The sequence below is a fragment of the Odocoileus virginianus genome, chromosome 33 (assembly GCF_023699985.2).
Source record: "Odocoileus virginianus isolate 20LAN1187 ecotype Illinois chromosome 33, Ovbor_1.2, whole genome shotgun sequence".
Taxonomy (NCBI): domain Eukaryota; kingdom Metazoa; phylum Chordata; class Mammalia; order Artiodactyla; family Cervidae; genus Odocoileus; species Odocoileus virginianus.
The window spans coordinates 38441218-38468653 of NC_069706.1; the positions used below are offsets into that span (position 1 = coordinate 38441218).

Here is a 27436-nt window from a genome sequence, read left to right on the forward strand (position 1 = left end):
TAAGACCACTTTTCCTCTTATATTTATAATGCTAAGACATGTTAAAAATAGGGCTTGATACCCTGACAAGTTACAGGAACTTTAAAAAAGTGTGTATGTATATGTCTCTATGTTTGCAAAAAGAACAGTTTAATTCAGAATCCCATAAACAGACTGTAGGAATTACAAACACAGCTGTAACCAAGATAATAGAAATGACCACAGCTAAAATGTATAGCACATGACTCCATACTAGGCGTTACCCTTGAAGTTTCAGATATGCTGACTTGGTTGTTCCTGCAGCAACCCTATCAGACAACTACTGCATCACCCTCACTTCAGGGATGAAGAAGCAAGGCTGACAGGGAGGTTACAGCCACACAGCTACTTACTCTGTGCTAGAGCAGGGATGTAAGACCAAGCCATGTGCCTCCGGAGTTCAGGCTCTTAACCACTTCGTTATACTGTCTCTATGCCTTGGAAAATGTTCATCAATAACTTTACAGTTAAGATCTTATTTGATCTTCACAGTAACAGTCCACTGTGAAAACATGATATATATGTCCTAACTACGTAGAAAACTTTCCTGGAATAGAAGAATAGAAATTTTGAGCTTACTCCATCTACACTAGAACAAGCTGTTAACTCGAGAGACAGTGGCCTCCCCTTCCCTGGGCTTCGGTACTCTAAGAGCAGTCAGGCAATGAGAGCAGAACCTGCAAATTCACTGATGTGGGGCAGGGGGGGACACAGCCCACCGCGGAGACCAGGGTGCGGCAGGTGGGGAGAAGGCAGAGAGAGCTAAGGCCGCGGAGGGGTGCAGAGCCCGGACGACCGGGGAGTCAGTGGAGGTCCCTGTGGGAAGCATGACACCATTGCGACCCTTTGTAAGGGAACAGTTAGGTCGGCGCCGTAGAAAGCCTCAATAAACCAAGGGAGAGCATGGAGAACTGTTACATATCCCAGCTGATGGCCTGACTAAGGGCGCAAAGGAAAGGGGAGCCTCACAGAGCAGACGGTTCTGAGGAAAACATAATGTGATCAGCAGGCTGCAGAGAGTAAGGCGTCAGGACTGAGATTCTTTAAAGCTCCAGGCCTGAGAGGCAGATGGTGGTGTCCCCTTTAACCAAGTCCGGGAGTGACTCTGAGTAGTAGCACTTTAGAGGGATGAAGAGAAGCCTTTTCTTGATGCCTTTATTACAGATTTTAAATCTGGGGAAGTCCTTTTTCCCATCCAAAGAGTTCATAAATAGAGATAGCAGAGCAAGTTCCTTATTTTAAAACAGCCTTTCTGAATAGGTAAAAGATGGCATTTTCAGGCCTCAGTCCAACTTCTAACAGGCAGGGCACAGTACCAAGGCTAGGAAGCCTGCCTCCTCGTCCAGAACTGATGGGTTAATTCCTACACTTAATAAGGAAGAATAAAATTTATGCAGTTCAACAAGAAAAAAAAAGCTACCCCCTAAAGACAGTCCTGGATCAGCCCCCAAGTTCTCCACCGGAGGGGACACTGAGCTTTACTGGCCCACTGGCCCACAGCTATTGTCTCCACATGTACTACTATTATTCTCTCTCTCTCTGCACAAATGTGTTCAAGTGACATTAGGTCTCAAGTTTTCACAAGACAGAAGGGCATTGCTAAACATTACCATTTAAGAAACAATGGTTGGAACTCAAGCAAGAGGTTGGGTTGCAGACGGATAAAGACACACATGAAACCAAGGCCAAAGAAGCGGACACCCCGTGAGAGGGGAAATCCCCATGTCGCCACCTGTGCATGATAGTGAAGAGAAGAGAAAGCCACTCAGTCGTGTCTGACTCTTTGTGACCCCATGGACTGTACAGTCCCTGGAATTCTCCAGGCCAGAATATTGGAGTGGGTAGCCTTTTCCCTTCTCCAGGGATTGAACCCAGGTCTCCCACACTGCAGGCAGATTCTTTACCAGGTGAGTCTTAAGGGAAGCCCAAGAATACTGGAGTGGGTTGCCGATCCCTTTTCCAGCGGATCTTTCTGACCCAGGAATCGAACTGGGGTCTCCTGCATTGCAGGCGGATTCTTAACCAACTGAGCTATGAAGAAAGCCCATAAGTGCATGACAAATGCTTCCGAAATAAAGTATATGGATTGACCTCTGAATTATGCAGCATAAAAGTGAATGAGGTAGTCCAAATAGGTGAACTTGACATACATTTGCTCTTATCTTTTCAAATATTAGGTTAAATTTTTAATAGTTTTGGTGGTTTCCCCAATATATTTTGTCTTCTTTAACAAAGTATATAAAACATAACCCTTTTTCATAAACTTATAATTTCCAACACTGATTTTCTTACTACAGCATAATGGTATGACATCCTTAGAAGTTATTATTGGCTCAGAGTTATTTAGCACACCCCTAAATATCCCCAGTGCTCTTGCCTGGAAAATCCCATGGATGGAGGAGCCTGGTCGGCTGCCGTCCATGGGGTCGCTAGGAGTTCAGACATGACTGAGCGACTTCACTTTCATTTTTCACTTTCATGCATTGCAGAAGGAAATGGCAACCCACTCCAGTGTTCTTGCCTGGAGAATCCCAGGGACGGGGAGCCTGGTGGGCTGCCATCTATGGGGTCGCACAGAGTCGGACACGACTGAAGTGACTTCGCAGCAGCAGCAGCAAATATCCCCAGACTATAATAATTCCTCCCCTCTCTTCCAAAAATGATTACCCCCATCATTTTTCATTGCTCCATCTAGCACTACTCATCACCTCACCCCAAATTCCTATTTTTAATCTGGACTATAACAGAATAGCATTAACAAAGCTTGTTAAAATTGTATATGAGGTAAGTATACTGATTCAAGGTAAAAAAGCATAAAAGTCTTATGCAGTAAGAGAAAAAAGATTTTGTAATAACTATTTTGAACACTGAAGGGAAGAGGTGTTTGTTTGCTTTCTCTAGTCCTTGATATATATCCAAATTCTATTAAACGGTATAAAAGTTTAGTGAAAAACCTAACTTTTCAAAACCCACCTAAGGATGATGCAGAAATGGACTGTTTCAATAAACAATCTATACAGAAACTTATTCTTCTGTATGCTCTGGCTGTATCAAACCACTGAAAGATCTGATGACTTATGAGCTTCCTGAATTGACATTTCCCATTCAAACCTGAAGGCTGGATGAAGGATTTGCAACGGAACTTCGGTGCCAATTCAGTCTGGTCATTCCACGTACAGAGAGAGTCAGGCTGATCTACTATAGAAAATCTAGTGTTCCACAAATCAGAGGCTATGTTAGTGAGAAAGGATGACCAAATGCAGTAGTTGTGAGCTAACATGAGAATAATTCTTTTAACCTTGCAAGAGAGAAACGGAAACTGAAAAGCCCTAACGAAAGCCCTGACTCAAAGATGGAATTCACAAACTTCTTCCTATAAGTCTCCTTTTCTTTAGTTAAATAAAAGAATTATCCCAGGAAAATCAAATTTCTTGATTATGACTATTTTATCTGTGTGGGTACATCCTTGTAAAAATGTATAAATTAGAAATAAAGGAAACAATATTATGTAGTGAGAACAGCACACTACACCAGAAGAAATATTTTTAATTTTCTTGAGAGCAAAATCCATAAGCATCATTAAAATTATTATTACAATAACTGAATGACCAGAACTCTAGACTAGATATTAAAATCTCAGGTAGAGTTCCAGCTCTCAAGCAAGTCAAGGATGGGTAAGTGCGTGTCAAGCAGGCAGACAGACATATATTTAAATCTCCTGGAACACAGTGCATGCACAAACTAATTACCTGAATCTCAATTAAATTCCCACTGTTTTCTTGACTTATCTAAAATATAAAAATTTTAGTCATTAGGCAATGAAAGGCTGAATTAAGTTCTATGTTCAATCGAGAAGAGCAAGCTAAACGGCTGCATCTTTCTGTCTGCCACTACTGTCAGTGAGTTGGGGCTTTGTTTTCTAATTACAGTCTTAATAGGATGTCAGGATGTTATGTAACAAACAAAGCATCAGCCAGCCAGAAAGCAACAGGACACTTGTTAAATGTAAACTGTGAGATATGGGATGAAGCCTACCGTGTTGAGGAGGAGGAACTCTGATGTAGAACCACTCTGCATACCAGCTGTCCACCCATTCCTCTGGTAAGATCACCTACTTTCACAGACCTCTGTCAGACACCAGCTTTCTAATTACAGACATGACTCTCTAACTCACAAATCTGCCCTCACACCTAATAAATTTTAGCAGAGAAGAAAGTCTGAGATGAACAGAAAAGACTTTTGGAACTGCTCTGGATTTAAATAAGCAGTTATTACGGCTTTCTTGTGTTTTCAGTTCCTAAGAAGAATCTATTTTAGGAAATTTAAGGGTTTTCCTGCCCAATGTCCAAATCACATTTGGCTTTGAAAATGAAACCAACACCTTGAGTCATACCCAGAAACCAACAGGAAGTCAATGTAAAATGGAATAAAAGGTAATGGACAGAGGACTTTAAATGCCGATAACATATTTCATAAGAGGACCTGAACTCAATGCATCAAATAAGTGGTGGTCAATAAGATACTTTTATCTGTGCTAATTACTAATTCTAATTCTTAAATTTAAATTCTGTTCAAGAGTAAGAAACCTTTAAATAGCTACTTTATAGTTTGATTACATAATTATTGGCACATGAGAAAAAGCAGTTGGCTTGCAAACAATATTGGATTTATTGCTCTGATTCATTTAAAAAGCCATAACGCTCAGGTAACTCTCAGTGGAACAATGAGACAATATCTAAAGTTTCACCTCAGGTAAGAATGCCTAAGTATTACTAATTATTGCCTTAATTAGTTGCTGCAGAAAGACTTCAGGAGAGACACAGCTATAAGTTTATTTCTTTTTCTAAGTAAATCTAATCGGGCAAAATTAGGTAATTCTATACAAGACTGCTATCACAATGGTTTATGAATGAGGGGAAAGAGAATTTTTAATCTTTAATTCATTTTATAGATACTTCAACATTTTTCAGTAACATCTACCATTAAAACTGCAACAAATGTGTTATCCAAAGCTTGAAACCAGTGGTTCTCATAGTTGACTGTGTACTGAAATCATTAGGACACTTTGAAAATGCTGATGGCCCAGGCTCCACACCTAGAGGCTCTGGCAGGGCCTCACAGCGCTCCATACTGCAGTATTAGGATGGGAAGATACACGGACCTGCCTGAACCAAAGCCAATGTGGGCCCCTTAGCAACCAGGACTCATCCCGCTCACTTAAGGCTACGTATGCCTGTAAAATGAAGTTCCATGAGTACATGCTTGAACTTCTACGAGGCAATCCAAATGAGATCCTAGTCCTTTCCCTCCTGCCATCTATACAGTGCTGAAAAGTGAGGCTGACTACAAATGTACATAAGCACGAGGCATGAAGAAGGTCATCAACCGAGTGATGCTGTTTATTTTCACATCTGCAAATTCCAAATTTCACATCTGCCACATTTCACAGGATGGATGCTACAGGAGTGAATGCCAAAGAGAAGAACATCTGTCTGTGGGAGCGAGGGGCAGGGGGATTCCACTACTCCCCTAGCCTTCCCTTGAAGTCCGGTCCAAGAAGGCCCCTAGAAATGAGGGAGAGTGCACTTCATCAAAGCATAAAGGAAGCTCCTTGCCTTGCAAAACTCTGGGAGAGCAACCCCAGAATCACAGGAACAAGAGTCTCTGGCATGTCCTGAAGCTGGTAGAAGAGGCGGTGCTCATAGACCACCCACGTCAGGGGTGTGGGTCCAGGCAGCGCTCTCCCCTCTCCAGCCGCTCCCAGTGGGTGAGGGTCTGAGCAGGCAGGACTTCACTCACGGGTCCACTGAACTGTATTCCTGACTGAGTTACATGGAGGTGACAGGAAGTCAGAGCTTTCTACGTGGTAAATTCTTAACCCAAAATAGCGTCTCTAAAGAAATATAAAGGAATAGCAACCTTTAAAGTGACATACAGAACACATGAGTGACTGGCAACCACAGACACTCAGTAAATACTGTCCAGTTAGTAAATATATTTATTCTATGCCAGATGTGATATCTAGACCAAAATTCATACCCTTTCCCCAAGAGTAACCAAGCAATCCTGAAAGGGCTGTTAAATCCTGGGAATTCATTTCTCTTTTGCTAATTGGTATCAGTGATAAGGAGGGGATAGAAAAGGATGAGATGGCTGGATGGTATCACCCACTCAGTCAATGGACATGAGTCTGAGCAAACTCCAGGAGACAGTGAGGGACAGGGAAGGCTGGTGTGCTGCAGTCTATGGGGTTGCAAAGAGGTGGACATGACTTAGCAACTGAACAGTATCAGTGATAAGGACTATTAATTTTAAATATGCCTATTTTCCTATCAAAATAATTCAATAATCCATCATTCATATAAAATCACCTGGATGCAAAGTAAAGGACGTAGCAGTTAGCAGACTAAACAGTCCCAAGATACATACACGAAAGTAATTTTACCTAAGATGGATTTCTTTTCACTTAATTGGTTTCAGTTGAACATCAAGCTTGAAGGCAAGTGAGAATATATCATTTTTGGGTCTTCTCTCAACAAAAGAGAAACTAAACGAAAGACCAGTAAGCACAAGGGAGATAAAAAAGCTCATCCTGACAATTAGTTATTCAAATATATTAACCTTTGACTACTTGATGTGTAATTGGCAACATCATTTCTTTATGACAGGACTCATTTAGTGACACCACAACTTCACATTAATTTAGCACTTTACCACAAACTTGAACTGGTAATTAGTATTAATCTTGCTGCATTACAATATATACTTTGTGACCAAAATTTAATAGGACTATCTCATTTGTATTCACACAGTGCTGTTAAACCAATTATTTTTTATATGCTGTCTTAAAATAAATCTTTTCCATATTAGACACTTCCCCTGGATTACAAATATACAGGAAAAAAACAACATTTTTAATAAAAACAAAGTAGGTAGCTAATCACATCTTGAGTCACATTTCAGTCTATCTCCAGATGCGAACCTTTTATTATTACTAATAATTAGTTTCTGGAAATACTGTGCTCACTGCTGAATGAACAATAAAGAAGACACAATGTCTGCTCAAAATCCTAAGATTCTGAGTTATAAACAAAATAGCAAAATATACATATATCTGACATACGGTAACAGAGAATTTTATAGTAATCATGTTTTCAGGGGGCAGCAATTACTTATTAAAGACAAAAATCTCATCAAACTTTCCATGATAAACTGAATTATTCACAGCCAAAACGATGCCTAAGTTACACCTGAAGAAGTAAATATTCCAAATGAACTGCCTGGGTTGCCTGCGCAGGCCTACAGCTGATAAAGGACCCCACTGTGCAGACAGGAAAGCTGGCTTCCCACCCAGCCACCGTCTCTGCAGGCCCCGCCCCCCGTGCTCTACGCTCACTCTAGGAACACTGACTCTTCCCCACTGTGGCTCAGGATCGATGTTCTCTGGGAAAGGCAATTGTCACCGTTGTGCCTCCAACTCTGACTCACTCTCAAGCAGCAAATGATTGTTGCACTTACTATCCATGGTGGTCTTATTCCCCATGACTGCTTTAGGAGTGAGCCCATTACTCAACTCTGGTCATTCAGAGCTTGTTAGATCTACAGCAGCCGCTAGGGAAGGTCTTACACACACACACACACACACATACATACACACACGCATGCTAAAATGAGGGCATTTATTCTTTACCTGGTCATTATCTGTGCGAGTCATCTTGAAACCAGGGGGAGAACCAGCCTAAGAGTGTAAGCCCAAGCTGAAAAGGGGAGAATGGAAAAATGAAAGGAGCTTTGGTTTTGATGACACTACTGAAGCCCCTACTTAACAAGTTACCTGAATTACCCGACTTCAGGGCTTCTTATTATACAAATATTCAATTTCCTTCCTGCTTAAGAATTTTCAACTGTTTTTCCATTACCTATAGCTGAAAGCAACCTAAACTGATGATCGTTGTGATAGACTTCAAAAATCACTTTATGATCACAGAACATTTATAAAACTTGATTACATGTTATACCACAAACTAAGCCTCAATTCAAAAGAACATAAATTACAGAGATCACATTCTCTGAAGATAATGTAATAAAACTGAAATTCATGACAAAAATATATAACCAAAATAGTTAAATAAGGAGAATACTTTAAATTCTCCTCAAATACTAAATCATTTCTCAAATCAAAAGTTAAATAAGCAATTACAGTTCTCGCTTCGGCAGCACATATACTAAAATTGAAACGATACAGAGAAGATTAGCATGGCCCCTGCACAAGGATGACACGCAAATTCGTGAAGCGTTCCATATTTTTTGTTTCGAGAGAACAGCATCGAAACATGTATATTACCTAGGGTGAAACAGATCACCAGCCCAGGTTGGATGCATGAGACAAGTGCTCAGGCCTGGTGCACTGGGAAGACCCAGAGGATCGGGTAGAGAGGGAGGTGGGAGGGGGGACCGGGATGGGGAATACATGTAACTCCATGGCTGATTCATGTCAATGTATGACAAAACCCACTACAATATTGTAAAGTAATTAGCCTCCAACTAATAAAAATAAATGAAAAAAAAGCAATTATAAAAACTTCAATGTATGACAAAAACCACTACAATATTGTAAAGTAATTAGCCTCCAACTAATAAAAAAAAAATAAATTTAAAAAAATTTAAAAAAAACATTAGAAAGTGCTATTTGAAGGTAAAAAAAAAAATTTCAGAAAATAATTTAAGCAAGAACCCTGCATACCAAAAAAAAAAAAAAAAAGAAAGAAAGAAAAGAAAGATAAGGGGAAAAAAGAAATATAACCAGGTTTATATCAGAAGAAAAGATACCACATAAAATTGGGGAGAGGAAAAGTAGAAAACAATTTAATCATTCAATTAGGGACAGCAGGCTTCCTTGGTGGCTCAGCTGGGAAAGAATCCACCTGCCAGTGCAGGAAATGCATGTTTCATCCCTGGGTCGGGAAGATCCCCTGGAGAAGGAAATGGCAATCCACTCCAGTATTCTTGCCTGGAGATTCCCATGGACGGAGGAACCTGGTGGCCACAGCCCAGGGGGTTGTAAAGAGCTGGACACGACGGGGCATGTACACACTACAGAGCTATCAGACAGCAAAGAGCAAGCAAAGTAAAGACAAAAATAGATGGATCTGGGAAAGACCTGAATGAGAAAACTAACTCAAGAGAGTTTCTTTGGAGGGGCTGGATAGACTAGCCTCTAGCTAGTGTAACAGAGGAGAGATAGAGAAAACACCATACAACAGTCAAAGTAAGAAAAACATGTGATCTCAGAAACAAATACTGTAATAATCCTAAAGAATATTACCAGGGAATGAAAGGAAGCCCCATTACATTCAGGAAACAGTACTAAATCTGAACAACTTACCATTTTCTTATTATCATGCCCCTAAGGAGGCTTTCCTAATTGATGACCTGCCCTAGAAATTAAATGCTAAGGAGTAAGATTCTGTTGGGTAGGACTCAGCTTTGAATGGCCACAAACTACTGCAGTTTCTAAGATTTATTTATGCCCTCCCCTGCCAACCCAAACCAATTTTCATAATATTGTTCTTTCTGAGAAAGCATGCATTAATACAAGTAAAATGTTTTAGCAAAATAAGGGTTTTCAATACTGATTAAAGAGGAAGGATACCAGAAATACCAAAAATGGGTACAGCTGTACAAATTTAACAAATTATTAGCACTACCAAAAAGGTTAACACAGATGATATTGCAGAAAGATAATAACTAAATTTCAGAGTTTCATAATCCTTATGCTGGGCCAGGAGTTGGCAAACTGAGACCAGTGGGACAATTATTTTTACAAATAAAGTTTTACTGAAACACAGCTGCTCTCTCCAACAGTCGGGCTACCTGATGTGAAGAGCCGACTCAATTGGAAAAGATCCTGATGCTGGGAAAGATTCAGAGCAGGAGGAGAAGGGGATGACAGAGGGTCAGATGGTTAGATGGCATCATCGACTCAATGGACATGAATCTGAGCAAACTCTGGGAGACAGAGAAGGAAAGGGACGCCTGATGTGCTGCAGTCCATGGGGTTGCAAAGAATCAGACAAGAACAACAACAAAGACACTCTCTCATTTACATATCATCTAAGACTACTTTCACACTACAAGGGCAGAGTTGAGCAGCTGTGATAGAAACCATGTGGCCACAAAACCTAAAACACTTATTACCTGATGCTTTACAAGACAAAATTTCCAAATCTTTTCTAGACCATAAAAAGAGAGCTAATAAAATATTTGGGGCTTCCCTGATAGCTCAGTTGGTAAAGAATCTGCCCCCAATGCAGGAGACCCCGGTTCGATTCCTGGGTCAGGAAGCTCCGCTGGAGAAGGGACAGGCTGCCCCCTCCAGTATTCTTGGGCTTCCCTGGTGGCTCAGCTGGTGAAGAACCCACCCCCAATGTGGGAGACCTGGGTTTGATCCCTGGGTTGGGAAGATCCCCTGGAGAAGGGGAAAGCTATCCACTCCAGTATTCTGGCCTGGAGAATTCCATGGACTGTATAGTACATGGGGTGGCAAAGAGACACGACTGAGTGACTTTCATTTCAATAAAGTATGTGCAAAGCAAACAAAACTTTTGTGCACTTAATACAATAGTTTTAGTATATAAGACAAAACAAGGAGAAATTGATAGTTTTAAGAGGCAGAAAAATGCACACTCAACAAATTTGGAATGTTCACAAAAATTACCAAATATTAGTAAGAAGAATACATTCACAAATTCAAAAAAAAAAAAACACAGAAATTATATAAACCTTTTTAATGAGTGTAATGAGATAAAAAGATCTTCACAACCCAGACAATCATGATGGTGTGATCACTCACCTAGAGCCAGACATCCTGGAATGTGAAGTCAAGTGGGCCTTAGAAAGCATCACTATGAACAAAGCTAGTGGAGGTGATGGAATTCCAGTTGAGCTATTTCAAATCCTGAAAGATGATGCTGTGAAAGTGCTGCACTCAATATGCCAGCAAATTTGGAAAACTCAGCAGTGGCCACAGGACTGGAAAAGGTCAGTTTTCATTCCAATCCCAAAGAAAGGCAATGTCAAAGAATGCTCAAACTACCACACAATTGCACTTATCTCACACGCTAGTAAAGTAATGCTCAAAATTCTCCAAGCCAGGCTTCAGCAATATGTGAACCGTGAACTTGCAGATGTTCAAGCTGGTTTTAGAAAAGGCAGAGGAACCAGAGATCAAATTGCCAACATTCGCTGGATCATCGAAAAAGCAAGAGAGTTCCAGAAAAACATCTATTTCTGATATATTGACTATGCCAAAGCCTTTGACTGCGCGGATCACAACAAATTGTGGAAAATTCTGAAAGAGATGGGAATACCAGACCACCTGACCTGTCTCTTGAGAAACCTGTATGCAGGTCAGGAAGCAACAGTTAGAACTGGACACGGAACAACAGACTGGTTCCAAATAGGAAAAGGAGTACATCAAGGCTGTATATTGTCACCCTGCTTATTTAACTTACATGCAGAGTACATCATGAGAAACGCTGGGCTGGAGGAAGCACAAGCTGGAATCAAGATTGCCGGGAGAAATATCAATAACCTCAGATATGCAGATGACATCACCCTTACGGCAGAAAGTGAAGAAGAACTAAAGAGTCTCTTGATGAAAGTGAAAGAGGAGAGTGAAAAATTGGCTTAAAGCTCAGCATTCAGAAAACTAAGATCATGGCATCCAGTCCCATCACTTCATGGCAGGTAGATGGGGAAACAGTGGAAACAGTGGCTGACTTTATTTTTTTGGGCTCCAAAATCACTGCAGATGGTGACTGCAGCCATGAAATTAAATGACGCTTACTCCTTGGAAGGAAAGTTGTGACCAACCTAGACAGCATATTAAAAGGCAGAGACATTACTTTGTCAACAAAGGTCCGTAAAGTCAAGGCTCTGGTTTTTCCAGTGGTCATGTATGGATGTGAGAGTTGGACTGCAAAGAAAGCTGAGTGCTGAAGAATTGATGGTTTTGAACTGTGGTGCTGGAGAAGACTCTTGAGAGTACCTTGGACTGCAAGGAGATCCAACCAGTCCATCCTAAAGGACATCAGTTCTGGGTGTTCACTGGAAGGACTGATGCTGAAGCTGAAACTGCAATACTTTGGCCACCTCATGTGAAGAGCTGACTCATCTGAAAAGACCCTGATGCTGGGAGGGATTGGGGGCAGGAGGAAAAGGGGATGACAGAGGATGAGATGGCTGGATGGCATCACCGATTCGATGGACATGGGTGTGGGTGGACTCTGGGAGTTGGTAATGGACAGGGAAGCCTGGCGTGCTGCAGTTCATGGGGTTGCAAAGAGTCAGACATGACTGAGCAACTGAACTGAACTGAATGAGATAAAATTAAAACATGGCTACAAAAAATACTATCTCTATATCAATCTATTGAACTTTAAAACCTCACTTATAAATATGTTTTGGGTAAAGAGAAAAAAGGAAAAATTTTTATTTCCTTTATACATAAATAACAATTAGAGCTTACAAAATAAAGACTAGGAAACAGTGAAATCAGGGTCAGAAGAAAATCAGAAGATAAAATAAGACATTTATTTAGAAAACACACAAAATTTCAGTCCTCTTAGCTCAGAATGAGTTAGGGAGAGAGGGGAACTCACAGATAAATCTGAAGAGGAAAGTAGAATAAATTATTAAAGATAAAAGAAGAAACTAATTAGAAAATAAAACAAAAATGCCAGGACACTTGAAACCTAGGTTTTTTGGAATGACAAACAAAACTGGCAAAATCTGATTAAGAGGAAAGAGAGAGAGAACATCCAAACAAAACACTCTAGGATTGGAAAAGTAAACAAATCAGTTTTGAAAATGTTTTAACTTTAATTTTAAAACCTAGGCAGGATGGATAAAATATTAGAAAAATATACTAGAAAGGATACAATAAAGGAAAACATGAGCAGACCAAGTGACCATACAAAAAACTAAAATATTAATAACAGTTAATGATATAACTCTAAAAATTAAAACAGCACTAAACTCAAGACGGTTTTCAGGAGAGTTTTTCAAATCTTCAAGGAATAGATAATCCCCATGTTATATAAAATGTCTTGGGACAAAGAAAAGTATTTTTCAGAAAGCTACTTGACATATTTTAACAGAGCTACACTAACTGAATTCATAAACATGATAAACATGAGAAGGGAAACTCAGAAATAACACTTACGAACACATGTAACTTTTCAAAAATAAAATATTAAGATATAAAAGTTAGGCAAGTGTTGTGACCATGTATGGTTTATCCAAGGTATATAAGTATGTTTTAATAATAATGGAAAAAAGGAAAAAAAACCCAATGAATTTATTGTAGTACTCTATTAGAGAAAAAAACATTGTTATCAAATAGAGGCTGCAATATCATTTGATTATATCCAACTCTAATTTCTAACAAAAATGCTTAGCAAATTCATATCAAGGGTATATACCAGAAATTTAGAGAAAATTTTATATGTGATGGTCAAATATGAGGGGTATCCATTAAAGGAAGGCTGAAACAAGGAGCTTGGTTTCATCTGCTAATACCCCACACCCAAATACTTGACTTGGATATTGCAATTAGAGGTAAAAATATAGGAGTATAAATATAGGAGAGGAATATATAAGGTTTCATAATTTATAAATAATAGAAAATCAGAGGTAATCAACAGAAAAATAAGAAATTTTGGCAAGTGGACACATACATAGTCAACACAAAAACCAATAGCTTTCTTCCACCTCCAAAATAGTCAATTTAAGAATCTAATAGAAAAAAGTAATACAGTGAAGTGGTACAAAACTAAAAGAAACATTTAAGATCTTTATGACAACTGTAAAACTTTACTGAAGAACAAAGCCAAATAAACGAAAAGATACACTGTTCAAGAATGGTAAGACTTAGTACTGTAAAAATGTCAGTTTCTAACAAATTCATTGATAAACATAATCCCTAGCCCAGGAACTTGACCAATTAATCCTAAAACTTCCATAGAAACTTAAAACATGGAAGAAAGATTTAAAAAGAAAAAACAATGAAAGAGTTTGAGCTATATGAAATAATAAGAAGCCAAAATAGCATTATATTAAAGAGTAAAACTAATACAGGAAGAGAAACAGCAATGAACAAGACAATTTAAAAGCTTTGAAATCATGAATATCATTGTTGCCATCATCATCATAGGTGACATTTCCTTAGCACTTATTATGCGCTAGGCATGGTTCTAAACTTATTGCATAGATTGGCTCTTTTATTTCTTACAATAATCCTCATAAGTAGGTGCATTTTTATTGTTCTCACTGTATAGCTCAGGAGACTAAGAGTCAGAGAGGTTAAGTGCTTGTCTGAGGTGCCACACGTAGTGCCTGGCAGATCGAGGCTCAAACCAGCATATCTGACCACAGTAACCAGCATGTTACCCTGGTACAGTGCCGTACAGTTTATGGAGGCTCAGAATTGTAAGAGATAAAACTCTCAATCACTGGACGTGCAGAACATCTTCCTCTTAACACACCTCTCCAGCTGCGCCCTTCTGTCCCCTGCCCCGTGCCCAGGAGACTGACCTGTCTGGCTTCTGTGACTTCCGGTTGGTTCCCAGTGGGGAGCGAGGGTAAAAAACTACATCAAGGTCTTCAGGCTGGCCCTGGAACCCCAACTGTCTCCCTCCACACACACCGGGTCTGTCTCACAGGGCTGCCACAGAGTTCTCAATGCCATCGGCAAAATGCCCCAGCTCCCCTCAGGTGGGCCCTCTCCACTCAACCCTTGCCACCTCTATTCTCCACTCCCACTGACCTTCTCCCTATAGGCCTGGAGGGGAAAAACACAGCTGTTACTGCCCCAGGGTATGGCAGGATTCCTTTCGGCTTCTTTTCCTCAGCTGCCACAGTTTGTTAAAGTCTCTCTATTAAACTCTTCAGACACTATTCCTGTGTACTCACCCAATCTGCTTTCTGCCAGGAGCCTGACTGATACACTGAGACAGAATCAGTTAATCAAATCAGCTCTCCTTTGGGGGAAAGAAACAGTTAAAGCCTACCTCATATCAATCACAAGAAATATTACAGACATACTGAAGACCAATATATTCAAAACAAACTATATAAATATTAATAGAAGGTACAGGGAAATAAATATTTTATAACCCTGGGTAAGAATTCCTTCTTTACGAAGACACAAAACTGAAAACACATAAGAGAAAAACAATGAACTTAATGACATTGAAATTTAAATTTTTGTGCGACCAAAAAAAAGGCAAGATTTGGCAGACTGAACTTGTAACATATGAAAGGATTAATAATTAAGACATGTAAAGGATGTCAAAACATCCATAAAAAAGATAAACCACACAACAGTAAAGTGAAAGAACATATTCTACCAGACATACCGTAAAACTACATCAATAACACGGGTAGTGCTGGTGTATAAAAGAGAGACGGGCTTTATTTCACGGTATTATGATAGATCAGATACCCTAAACTTGTACCTGCTGACAACAATTTAAAATGTTAGATGAAATACTTTTTAAAAGGTATTCCAAAATGTATCTCTGATCAGGCAGAGCGTAAGAAACCGGCAGGGAAAAAAGGGAAAGATATACTCCAGGAGGGCAGCAGGGTTTTACCATCTCTCTGAACTCTGGTGGACCAGAGCTTCTGATTCGATGAATGCATGGGGCATCAGAGATAAGCAGTAAAGTCCATGGTTGCTACAAGGGGGTAAGCTCAAAAGAGACTTCTGAATACAGTTGGAATCACAAAGTCCTTTGCCCACAGTGTAAAGGTGAATGAGAAATAAACCCCAGTACAGAAGAAAAAGGCAAGGACACAGGACTGAGTTACTGTTTTAGAAGGGAAAGCACTTCCCTGAGAATTTCTAACCACCAGGGGGCCTCCTGCAGGTCTGCGGCCCAAATTCCCACTACACTACCAGGTTAGTCCAAAACAATAGCAACCTAACAGTTTTTAAATGTGCCCTTCAGGTAGCTATGCCCCCAGGCAACTGGCAAAAGCAAACACAATCCCCTCTAGAAGAAAGCAGCTTCAACGTGGATTCACAGCATTACTGATGGGAGCAAACAGAGAAACAGGTAAAGTATTAGCAAGCAATCCACACAAGATAAAATGTACATCGTCAATAAACAGAGAGCACAGAAAAAGATGCAGTCTCACCAGGAGTAACCAGAGATACGCAAATTAAAAAAACCAGTGTGATATCACTGCACCCAAATATTGGCAAAGTTTATAAATCTCTTATTAGGTGCACACAAGGATGTGGGAAAACTGAACGCTCTCTCACATGTTACTAACTCATTCATGGTTCAGCAAAATATTTACTGAGCTCCTACCTATACCTGGTATTATTTTGGTGAAAACACAGAGTCTGTTTTGAAGTTTATATTATAGTGGCCAGTCAAATAATAAACAAATAACCATATGGGAAGGGCAGAAGGAAGGGCAGAGGGTTAAAGGCTATAAAGAAAAATAAATCAGGGTAAATACATAGCACAGAGGTCTGCAAACTTCTTCTGTGAAAGGCCAGACAGTAAACATTTTAGGCTGTAAGAAAATGACCTCAGTCGAAACTCCTGGCATTCCTCATTTCATTGCTCTTCACTTTATTGCGCTTCACAGATACTGTATTTTTTATTACAAATCGAATCTCCATGGCAACCCAGCATCAAGCAAGTCTATCTATGCCATTTTCCAACAGCATTTGCTCAGTTTGGGGCTCAGTGTCACATTTTGGTAATTCTCATAGTATTTCATAGTATTCTCATAAAATTTGAAACATTTTCATCATTATTATATGCGTTAGGGTGATCTGTGATCAATGATCGTTGATGTCACTACTGTAGTTCTCATGGGGTTGCATACACACGCCCATATCAGACGGTAAACTTAGGCTACAAACGCCCATTGTGTTCCGACTGCTCCAGTGAGTGGCCGTTCCCCTGTCCCTCCCCGTCTTTGAGCCTCCCTATTCTGAGACACAATATTGAGATTAAGCCAATTAACAATACTTATAATGGCCTCCAGATGTCCATCTGAAAGAAAGAGTCACACCTCTCTCACTTTAAATCAAAAGCTAGAAGTGATTAAGCTTACAGAGGAAGACATGTCAAACTCTGGGTAAGCCAAAAGCTAGGCCTCTTGTGTCAACAGCTAAGCAAGTTGTTAGTGTAAAGTAAAAACTCTTGGAGAAAATTAAAAGTGCTACTCCTGTCAATACACAAATGACAAAAAAAAAAAGTTAAAAAGTCTTATTGCTGCCTTGGAGAAAGTTTTAGTGGTCTGGATAAAAGATCAAACCAGTCACAATATTCCAGTAAACTAAAACCTAGTTCAGCAGGAGGCCCCAGCTCTGTTCAATTCCATAAAGTCTGAAAGAGATGAGGAAGCTCGTGGAAGAAAAGTCTGAAGCTAACAGAAGTTGGTTCGTGAAGCTTAAGGAAAGAAACCATCTCTACAGCATTAAACTGTAAGCTGAAGCAGCAGGCGCTTATGCAGAGCTGTGGCAAGCGTACACTGCAGGAAGCAGAAAATAAACTAATCGAGACTCCTCAAAAGCTTTTTCTTTGTAATAAAATATACCAAGAAAGACGAATATTTGAAATTCCTTTTATGTTTATAGCTTAGCTCACAAAGAGAGGGAACTCCTTTTCAAAGGATAAAACAAGTAAGCGTGAAGCATAAAGATGGAGCACAGACCCAAAGCAGCTTAAACTGGTGGCCCAGAACCAGGAGCTTCTGCTTTTAATGACTGTACAAAATACAAAAGACAAGACCTTGGGGCCATATAAGGTGAGAAACTATAATAAAGCAGTTAAAGACCCCTACTTCCTGTGAAAAGATAAAAAAGTCTTTTTTATTGGTCTTAATTCTGGATAACGGTGGGGGGGGGGGGTCTGAATTTTAATCACAAATTGACCTTAGTGAATGACTGAAATCTAAGTTTACTCTATCTGTATGGTCCAAAGCACACACTTTACTGTTTAGTCACTAAGTCATGTCCGACTCTTTGCAACCCTAAGGACTGGAAACCCACAAGGCTCCTCTGTCCACAGGCTTTTCCAGGCAAGAATATTGGAGTGTGTTTCCATTATCTCCTCCAGGGGATCTTCCTGACCCAGGGACTGAACCCATGTCACCTGCATTGGCAGGCAAATTCTTTACCACTGAGCCACCAAGGAAGCCAAAGCACTCCAAACAGAGAAATTAATTTGAAGTAGTCCCACCCTAGTAGCTGTCCCAAAGTAAGAGAAAACACAATTGCCTCCAGAGAGAGTCTCCTCATGACGCAATCTTCACATTTTTACAATTAAAATCTCCATACACTCAAACTTAAAATTAAAAAAATGTATGAGAAAAGAAAGCATTGTAGTGAGGGTCAACACATAAAGCAAATGTGATCATGAGACTCACTAAAAAATTTAGGATACACAGGATGTTAAGACATTGAAAACAATCCAAGATACTCAGCATGTTTTGAAAAATACTAGGCAATTAAAAGTCACAGGAAAGGACCAAGAGACAAAGTATGACCACGCACACTTTACAAAGAAAAAAATACACCTTCTAAAAAATATATAATTAACTGAACAGTAAGTTAGATATAGCAGAAAAGAGAACTTTTGAAGCAGAAGATAGAAAAGAAGAAAAGTAACTAGAATGTGGAATAAGGCAAATAGAAAAAGAATGTTTTCTTTAAAGCTCAGAGATACAGAATAGAGAAGTACTAAAATACACATAATAGGAATCCTCAAAGAACATGGAGGGAAGATAAAATGACAGAAAATCTTCCAGAGCTGATGATAGACATAAATCCTCAGATTCAGGAAGCACAACAAATCCCAATTCAATGAAGATAATTACAAAGAATTTACACTTCGGCACATTACCATGAGACTTTAAAACACCAAAGACAAACAGACCATCTTAGCAACAGCAAGTCAGTTCACAAAGAATTCTCACCAGCAACACTGGGAGGTCAGAGGACAACAGAAGAGTCTATGATGCAGAAAGACGACGACTGCTAACACAGATTTCTGTATCAAATAAGACTGTCTTTCAAATACCATGCAAAAATAAAAATATTTTAAGGCAAACAAAACCAAACAATGTCAAAAGGAATTTCTGAATGATATATACTTGCACACCCAGAAGGATGGTCTGAGACACAAGATGAAGAGCTGGGCACAGCAAAGAGTAAACACACAGTTAATCCCAAACCATATAAAACAACAATAAGGAGGCTGCATTTGGGATTAAGAAAGAAGAAGAGCTAGAACTAAATATACTGGAAAACAAGAATATAGAAGAGAAATGACCAGAATTAAGATCAGTTAGAGGTTCTTGGGAGTGGCAGAGTGAAGTCTTTAGACTTTAAATATGCACATTAAACCTTTTAGAGTAACTGCAAAACTAACAGAAAAATAATTTGTTAAATCTAAAGGAGTGGAGGAAAACAGGAAAAGGTTTTTTACAACATCAAATGGGGACAAAATAAAATGGTGGCAATACAGTGGTAAAAACGGCTCCAAATATCCTCCAACTAAAAACAAATATTGTAAAACTAAGTAAAAAAATAGAAATCTCCATCTGTAATGCTTACAAGAGACACAAGGCACAAGCATAGTGAAATACAGAAAGGTAAAGAAAAAAGATACACCAGAGAAACACTGAGAAGTCTGATGCAGGGCTTACTGGGCTACCCCGAGCCGAGCTGCCTCCTTTCTGGAGGCTGCAGGGAAGGACAGCATTGCTTGCCTTCCCGAGCTTCTAGGGCATCCGTCTCCTTTGACCCACGTCTCCTTCCATCTGCAAAGTCAGCAAAAGCTGATCAGGTACTTCCCACACCACACCACTCTGACCTCATCTCCTGCTTCCCTATCGCACACTGAAGGAACCCAGTCATCACACCACACGGCTAGCAAGTGGTGGAGGGCATCTTTCAACTGAAACCACTGACTCAAAAACCCAGAATCTTCCTCTGTCCTTCATTGCTGTGAATATATACAAATAAGAAAAGCAAAGAATACACATGGATTTGGAAAAATAGCGTAAGAAAACCAAATGGAGACAACAGAGTGGTCTAAAATGATCACCTAGTTTCTACTACACTCTCTAAACATTATGCTATATATTAGCACCTTATTTTAGGAACTAAGGTTCTACATTTAGGAAAAAGAAGCTAGAAGTAGAATGACGGTAATTACAAAGATAGAATGAAAAAAAAGGAATAACTGAAGATGTGCTAGTAGCTGAGCCTAGAGGGAAAATGTAGTCGTAATCAATGAGCACATACGAGCGAAAGTCGCTCAGTCGTGTCCGACTCTGCGACCTCATGCACAGTCCACGGGATTCTCCAGGCCAGAATACTGGAGTGGGTAGCCTTTTCCCTCTCCAGCGGATGAGCACATGAGAGCACACAGATTCAAAAGGCTTCTCTAAAATTATCCAGGACTGCCAACATCTGACTTCAAGCAAGAGTCCCATCTAGAGGTGGGTGGTCCCTCGGTTAAAAACCCCACAAAGCTATTCTTCAAACTAGCCTAGATTTTTACTTATACTATGTAACTAAGAATAGTGCATACAACACAAATCTACAAGAATTATTTAAGAAGTAAATTTGTAAAGCATTTTTTAAAGGCACAAGCCAAGCAATTACAATAAGCATTAAACACAATTTCACTCCTTGTTTTCCACATGTTCTAAATGATTCCCTGGTTTGGGGAAGGATTTGGGATGGAACCAACTTTCTGAGAGGCAGTGGGAAAGGCTTGGAGAAGGACATCTGGGTTTGAGGTCTTTTTTCATTTACTGCAGCAAATTATTTCACTAATTTTCAGGTGTGTTTTACAAGCTTCGGTCAGACAAGCTTGACCTACCTCACAGGTTTCTGTAATGCTGAGGTAAACTGGTATACATAAAAATATTTTTAAGCCATAAGGAGCCATTCAAATAGAAGGGATAATGACACTGATGATGTTGATAATGATGGAGAAAGATGAGTAGCAAGAGAAAGAGGAACAAAGGTGGAGGAAAGGAAAGGGTCAAATAAAAGGACCTTTCATGTTATTACATCAATAACGCTTATGAGCGTTTCTTCCTTAGGTTTGCCAACAACTGTATCTTATAGACTTGTATATTACCCCATGCTCTTATGGCACTACTATTAAGTAGCTGTGTAACTTAGGCAAGTTACCGGTCTTAACTTCTTCAAACATATATTGAGTAATTTAAGCTCAGGTTCTAAGTTCTCATGGCTTTCGAGTGCTCCACAAACTTCACTTCAGCAAGACAATATTCTTTTTTTTTTTTCTTAATTCAAACAGTAGTATCCTATTTATTTCAAGGCCCTGTGATGGGGAAGTAACCATTTTTAAATAAATATAGAACTAGTCATTATCAACTACAATTACTCTGCTAAGATATAAAAATAATTTTATGTATTTGTTCCTTCAAAACATATATTTAGCTTGTATTTTTTTCTAACTTATTAACTTCCTCTTTCTAATTATGTAATAAATCTCTTCAGGCAGAAAAATGATTAATTCTTCTAATCTCCTTCCCAGCACCTAGCAACACACTAGGCATATGCCGGATGTTCAATAGAATTTACACAAAATGTGTAATATGTAGAAACTCAATTGTTCTTTATCATCCTTCCTCCTTCAGCAAAAGGTGTTTTGAAATTGTGAAAACATAATAGCTAAAAATGGAACTTTGTGGATATCTAAAAAACAAGAGATGCAAACATTGACAAACCTTTTGCCAACAAAAAAGTAATGGAGGGAAGTATGACTTCACTAACTGAAAACACAGGAGAGAAGGAGGGAGGCATGAGTAAAGGATATGAAAGCACCCTGTTCACTGTAACACTATTTTCACATAAGCCGAAATACAAAAGGAGGATATAAAGATTACAAAAGGGAAAAACTGAATAAATGCTCAAGACTGTAACACATGCCGCAAGTAAAGGTGACTGTGGTTATAAATAATTTGAAGAGTTTGATTTTTTTTAAAGAGGAAAAGAGCCTTTTTCACAAGTCAAAAATACTTCAATGTTTGTTTCAGAGAAACTTCCACCTTACAATTAAAGGTTAAAGTCCCAGAGTGTTTCATACTAGTAAAATCAGGCAAGTTTTATATTAAAAACAGAAAGCCAAATGGACTATACAAAATAAAGCCCCATAGCACTCATTTTGTTCTTGGTTAGTAAAAAGCAGTATTTTATTTGTTTCTTTGCAGTGTTACCAATCCTTCACTTGAACACAAACTAAGTTGGTCTATGTAAGTAAGGTGACATGAGTTTCTTATTCTTTACTTACTTCAAACATTTCAGACAAATGAAAACAAAGTATAAATACATGAAACAGAATTTCTCTGAATCAGCTGAAGAATCTAAGTTGACTGCTCATATTGATAACTTTATTAATGAACCCTTACTTAGCAAGGTTTTAATTACCTGTAGTTTGAGGATTAACACATGTTAAAAATAACAGCGTGAAATAACCCAGTTTACAATATCTGGAGATGATAATGATTTTGTTGAGAGAAACAAGGTCTAATAAAAATAATCCAGATTCCTAATACCACTTACTGACAATCACAGCTTTATATCATGCTAAAATTACATACTTATCTCCTCATTAGCAACTAATCTCACTGACTCTTCTTGCCAAACCAATTATGAGAAAATTTTCAGGCTCAAAGCAATTAATAGGACCCTTGGACCTCTGTCGATCTTCTCGTGACTCAAGTAATTAGCACACACTTGTACAGGAAACCCAAATTGTTTTCCTAAATTAATGAATGAAATGAAGGACATCAAAATGTTATCAACAATAAAAGCCCTAATACACCAATAGTCCTCCAACAGATACAATAACTGGAAGATGTTGACAGGTTCTTTTTGGTCAACTCAGACTATTTGGGGGTATAAATAAGGAGAAGGAAGGAGAGGGAGTCGCTTATCAAACACAGCAAACTCTTTAGGTAATAAAGGAATATGTTATAGGCAGTGCTTTGTGTATTAAATAGCTTCTGGGTTCTCCCAACTCTTCAGTCACATAATACAAGGTGAATACATTATTACAGCAGAAATTTGCATTTATATGATACTTTCTTCCAAGCAGCTCAAAATGGAAGAACATAAGGCTAAGCCATTTTCTCACCATTTCATAAAAAGCCTGGAATTTCTGAAAAGAAATTTGGCAAGCTTGATTCTCCTGTCGGTCCCTTATTTTCCGTGTCCTTTCAACCATTCATTTCAGAAATCAGACTGTAATCCTTCGTTAGACTTTCATAGTCTCCTCTCCTTTCACAACCCCAAACTCAGTAAAAAGCTTCCACTGTACACAGTTACATCGTGCTCCCCAAGGTTTCTCACTGACAGAATGAGAGCCTCAACGCAGACTTTCTTTTTTCAGGGACATATTTTATGTTACAAATTAGCAGCTCATTAGCCACCCCAAGCTCTAACTTTTTAAAAGGCTAAATTAACAGTCTTAAAATGAAACTTAGTTTGATTACAGACTTTATATTTCTTTACTAAAACTGAGGCCCTACAAGACATCTTAAATAGTTATATACAGTGTTTTGAGGACGGTACTTTGGCTCTCTCTGAAGCCCATTGCCTGTCAGATCCTATACCTGTTAGATTTGCTCCTGGTAAACAGTACAAACCTAGAGTCTGACAAAAAATAAGCACTTCTGTATATTTGTTTAAAATGAGAAAAGGGGGTTGGCATATAAGTTTCTGAAAATTTTCAACTTGACTCAGAAAAACCCAGTTGCAAATTCCTCCAATGACACCAGGGCCCAACAAGGCTGAGAACCATTAGAACCTTGCTAGTCTCTGTCCTCATGGACATGAGGAGTGTTAAATACAGTAAAATTAATGAGATGATGTTGCTTCTGGCCATCAATATTATTGCATAAATTCTGAGCCTGAGATGACGTTAAAAATATTCTCTCATACCAAGTCAAGCAAATCTCTGAAATCTCTAACCAATGACTAAGCCATTGATCAACACAGTTACTTTCCTATGTCTTAATTCAGAGAGGCTTCACCTGATCTGAAATCTTAGGAAGTGCTTTCAATTTCCTTGGGAGAATGCCTGACAGACTTCTTTTTAATCTCCCTTTAGATAAAGCTCTCTGAAGATCAAAGGGGCCTCACTCAGCAGATGTGTTTTGCTGTCAATGGCTAAGAGGGAAAAACAGACTTCAAGCAAACTGCTCAGAGAATCCTTAAATAATTAGGCATTAAATGGAGAATACAAAGTCTTCAGAAATGTCCATGGATAAGGGAAAAGCATGGCATTGACACTTAACAAAAACTTTCTTTGAAAAACCAACCTGGAAATATGCCCTACCTGGAAAACTAAATCACAATTAAGTAGACAAGCTCTTCACAAATATTTTAAAATACTGAAGAAATATACATAATCTGATGCTATTTACTGTGTCTTAATCTCTAAAGAATTTCTGATGAAATCAATTGATACAAAATTCAAAATTTAAAAATCATCCTGTACATAATCACATAATCAGAGAAATCTATTTTTAGACCTAACAACATGCTGTTACTATTCGTGAAAGTGAAAGTTTTAGTCACTCAGTCACGTCCGACTCTTTGTGACCCCATGGACGGTATCCCACCAGGCTCCTCTGTCCATGGAATTCTCCAGGCAAGAATGCTGGAGCGGGTTGCCATTCCTTTCTCCACGGGATCTTTCTGACCCAAGGATTGAATTTGGATCTCCTGCATTGCTGGCAGATTCTTTACTGTCTGAGCCACCAGACTTTATGTAATTAAAGAAAAGCTCAAATTGTGTAAACAGCCCCCAAAATTCCATAAACTAATTTGTTTTTAACCTTCTGGAAAACACATTATTAGGCATTGGAAAAATCATATTTCACTAGTACTAAAAGGAAATATTCTTCTCTGAAGCAACATGAACATCACATGAAGTAAGAATAAAGAAGTGCTGGACATTTATCTGAAACTTTCACAACTGGAACTTCCCTGGTAGCTCAGACAGTAGAGAAAACGCCTGCAATGCAGAAGGCCAGGTTCCATCCCCGGGTCAGGACGGTCCCCTGTAGGAGGCAACGGCTGCCCACTCCAGTATCCTTGCTGGAGAATCCCATGGACAGAAGAGCCTGGCGGGCTACAGTCCATGGAGTCACAAAGAGTTGGACACCACCAAGCAACTAACATACTTAAACAAATGATTCTCTGTGTTTTAATTTTTCCATTCAAAAATATTAAGGTAATTTTTTATTTCTTGAATATTTATCTTTATAAATGACTGAGGCAAAGAACTGCTTAAAATCCACAATAAAAAAAAAAAAGTAACAGTGATAATTATGTCACCTATGTATAACAATTAGAAAGTCAGAAAGCCTAAAAATTATACAAAAGCAAGATCTCTAATAAACCTGTGATGCATTTTCAGATTTTTCCAAGCACTGTTCCATGGTATAAGCTAAAAAACAAAGTCTAATGCTAAGGAAAATTAAGTTTTCATTTGGAGAAAAAGTTTTAATTAAACACTGTCCATTTACAAATTCTGCTGTTTTCAATTGTCAGCAATTTTTAAAACCATTTTTCTACCATAAAAGTAATATGTGATAACATAATTTTTTTTCACTGATTTCCTAAAAATACATGCGCTCCATGAAGCACAGAGCAAAATATAAAGAAATAAAAAGTATCCCAAACTCTACCACTCAGGTATAATCACATTTATCAACATATGGTGCCTTTACTTAAGATCTCATTTACCAACTACACGTATGTTTTCACATATATTATATGCATATGGAGAGAGACAGAGAGACAGATTTTTACCAGCATACTGATCAAAGGAATTAAAGACAGTAAAGAAGAAGAATTGGAATGTTCATAATGTTTACCATGGATGATTTGTAAATACTCCCAACTCTAAAAAGTCAATGCTTCCAGTCATTTCACATCAATTTAAACACACAGTAAATCATTAGTCAAAATCCTAAGCTAGGAAAATTCCCTTTATGTTTTTCAGTTCAACTCTGCCATGGAGAAGAGGGGTGGGGGAATACTTGGTGTAATCCTCTTGACAGATTATCACAATCATTTGGATAGTTCTGCCATTACTAGCAAATGCTACAACAGAAAGGAGCCAGTTATTATTTTATGGGATAAGCAAGAATGACAAGCAATTTCACATGAACTGTGGATATGGAACATGGCTCAAAACACAGATATCCTCATTCTGAGGTAAGAGTGGCTGAAGATGGCCAGAAACAGTGCAAGGCTGAGTTCACAGCCCAAGCTAAGGAATCCAACTGACAAGACGCAACCCAGCTGAATTCCTGAGGTTAGGACACGGTTAGGTAAGGATCCTGTCTGTGAGAGAACAATGCTCACTCTGTCCTCCAGGTGAGCACTCAGAATGCACCCAGCCTCAGAGGCAAGCGCGAGTCCCAGCTGCCACACTTCTATTATTCTGTTTGGGGCAGCGGCGTCCGTGACGGACACCTCACTGCTTCATGCCCTGTAGGACACAGCTCCCAGAGCTAGCCTGGAAAGCTAAGAATCTGCCTGAGCACCCTCAGGCTCTCTCCACATCCCAAGAACTAAGCAAAAGTTACTTTCCCATGAGCGCTCATGTGTTAAATCATGACTGCCACTGTGTCCAACAGCCCCGTTCTACGAGGCAGAAGTCAAGGCATAGCCAGTAACAAAACCTCACCTAACACAGTTGCCCATTTCAGAAGAGAAAAACCACCACATCCTGAAGTAGCACGTACAGGGATCCATGTATACGCTTTCCAGTCAGCCCAAGAAAACAGGAGTGATCAGAAATCACTACAACTTTTATTCAGGAAGGACGAGGTCCATGTGAACATGTCCCAGGTTTGGGTAATATAAAATTCTCCTCACCAAGCCCCTGTGGTTTGCTGTATATACATTTAGACCTATGGCTAGCTCAGTGCTGACTCCCCAGAATGCGCCGTCGTAGACTGTAAAATGGTTCCGTAAACACCAATACCATGCTCTACGCCGGCTCGCCAGGCACTCCTTCCAGTCCTTCCAAGTCCTGTGCCTCAATGGCCAGATAAGCGAATGATAAGGAAAAAAATGGGACTACCTCCCTTCCTGGGCCTTTCCCATCCTCCATTAAATGGTCAGGAAGAGTATGTTTCCAGTACATGGGCGACTTGATCCCACCAAAAACCTAACATCATACAAACCTCAGCAATTAGAGGGGTGGCTGCTGCTGCTGCTAAGTCGCTTCAGTCGTGTCCGACTCTGTGCGACCCCATAGACGGCAGCCCACCAGGCTCCGCCGTCCCTGGGATTCTCCAGGCAAGAGCAATGGAGTGGGTTGCC

At 39.3% G+C, this 27436-nt stretch overlaps 1 protein-coding gene and 1 non-coding gene across 2 annotated transcripts in view; one reads left to right on the forward strand and one right to left on the reverse strand.

Moving 5' to 3' along the window:
- SDK1 (sidekick cell adhesion molecule 1) overlaps positions 1-27436 on the reverse strand; it is a 722340-nt gene that overhangs the window by 553136 nt on the left and 141768 nt on the right. The gene's annotated exons all lie outside the window — the stretch shown is intronic.
- On the forward strand, positions 8220-8326 carry LOC139032906 (U6 spliceosomal RNA). Its single transcript, XR_011485544.1, has one exon. It is a non-coding gene; the product is annotated as a U6 spliceosomal RNA (small nuclear RNA).